This window comes from Mus caroli, unplaced genomic scaffold (genome assembly GCF_978045245.1).
Source record: "Mus caroli unplaced genomic scaffold, Mus_caroli_1 scaffold_5, whole genome shotgun sequence".
NCBI classification, from domain to species: Eukaryota; Metazoa; Chordata; class Mammalia; order Rodentia; family Muridae; genus Mus; species Mus caroli.
Genome location: NW_028227260.1, coordinates 72,949,461 through 72,951,598, shown reverse-complemented (window position 1 = coordinate 72,951,598; position 2,138 = coordinate 72,949,461). Strand labels below are relative to the sequence as shown.

General features: G+C 46.8%; 1 pseudogene; it reads left to right on the top strand.

Annotated features, from left to right (window-relative positions):
* Positions 1–236: 236 nt before the first annotated feature.
* Positions 237–1,335, top strand: LOC110286299 (eukaryotic translation initiation factor 4B pseudogene; annotated as a pseudogene).
* Positions 1,336–2,138: the final 803 nt, after the last annotated feature.

The window sequence follows — 2,138 nt, the reverse complement described above, 5'->3', positions numbered from 1 at the left end:
TCTGCTGTGAACAAAAACCATGAGCAAGGCAACTCTTATAAGAACAACTGACCAAGCCCGCTCAGTCAGTCAACAGGTTCTCCAGTGCAGAAGTGAGGATTAAAAAGAAAAAAAGACAATTAGACAACACTGTAGCATGATCCCAACCAGTTCTGAGGCTGAGGAAGGTTTATTTTTTTCCCAATCTGCTTTTATACCATTTTAATTACATGCAAATAATAAGGTCAGTTATCGGGATGGGCCCACATAGAAATATGGATTGATATGGGGACCAGGGTCGCTATGATGACTGAGGCAGCAGAGACTATGACTGAGGCTATATGACTCCAGGTTAGGCAGTGGCTGAAGAGCATTTGTAAGTGGCTATCATAGGGATGATGACAGGCAGAGTAGGTGGGGACCACTATCAAGAACCGTATAACAGATGGGACAATCGGTCATGGAGCTCCAGGGCTGAGTACTCTCAGAATGATTATAGGCATGAGGACAAAGGTCCCTACAAAACTGATTCCTCTGCTAGAACCTTCCAGTCCAGTTGAGTGCCTTCTATTTTTGGAGAGGCAAGGTTGTTGACACAGCTACTAGAGAAAGAGAAGGAGAAGGCATTGCAGTACCAACTGGATGAGCCAAAACTAGACTGCCAGACTCTCACGTCTGCAATGTAAAGAAACTCAAGAAAGAGCAGGGTCAAGGACAGGAAATGAGTCATCACAGACTGGGGCCTCAGCCATGTCTGGCAATATTAAGTCAGACAAGGATACACAAAGGAGAGAGAGAGAGAGAGAGAGAGAGAGAGAGAGAGAGAGAGAGAGATATCTCTAGAAAAGAAAACACTCAATAAGAAAGAAGATTGTCACTCTCCAACCTCTAAACCTCCTAAATCTCATCAGCCTCCAAGTGTAATGCCAGCCCCTCCATCAAAGGGCAATGTGTGGGTAAAGGGAAGCTGTAACTTTCCTGCTCAATCTCAGAGCATCAGTCCCCTACAGGTGGTGGAGGGAAAGTATCTCCAGCTCATCCCTCTGAGGATGGACTATCAAGGAAAAATGAAAAAAAAATGGATGGGATGAGTGTCCCAAAGGTCAGTCTCAAAGCTCCAACAGTGATCCTCGAGACGGAGGAAACAAAGACCACTGGAAGAAGCTGGATAGAAAAGGTGGTAAATGGAAAGATCAATACTCCAGACCTGCCCCTGATCCAAAGCAGTCTGAGGGGAATCCAGCCTTCAAGTTCAGTTCTGCAAGCAAATATGCTGCTCTCTCCATGCATGGTGAAGATGAGAATGAGGGAGACGACCACACTGAGGAGACCGTCACACTCTGTGCTTTTTCCTAGTCTCTATCCTGGAACATTCAAGAGCAAATCAAACCTCTATCTAGACAAGACAAAATAAACTCATCTGAAGATCTTTCATAACTTTTTCTTAAAATGAAATTCTTTTGTAAGCTGTCACGACCTTTAAAAGTACTGAAGAAACCAGAGGATCGCCATTGTAGCCAGGGAGACGAGGCTACCAAGTTTGAATGGAGGAAGTTGTGATGTGTTCTGATGACACTAAGCAGTTACCTGTGTGACTAGTGCCTGGGGTTCCATTCAGCAGAAATGTGGTGACAGTGAGACTTGGTCATGTGAGGCGGTGGACTATGAGAGGAAGCCTGGTAAGGTCGAGCTAGGGCTTGAAGACTTGGAGACACAGAAGGGACAGTAGGAGCTTAGCCTGCTCCTGACTCCAGGCCCCGTCATGTAGCCACAGCCCCCATAGAGAGAATTATGGTCATCAGCAATGCAGGGGCAGTTCCCACAAGTCCCTCCTCATTTAAACGAGGCATCTCAAGCCAAGCCAATAGGAAGCATCTGATGTTAGACCCAACGCACCCCGAAACTGTATATAAGATCCTATCCAGAAGGAATAAAGGTGTCTGAGAATTACTCTAGTCTGAGAGCATCTGCTGCACAAGAGCTGTAACACCAGGCACTCACCTGCACTCTGCTCCCTAACCAGCCCCATGCTGGCTGAGCTTGGCTCAGCTATGCTTAGTGCAACCAGTGAAGTATCTCAGAGCAACAGCATCTCAGAGCAACAGCATCTCAGAGCAACGGTGGCTGCCCAGTCAGCAGCACCGGAGCAGCCATGGTGG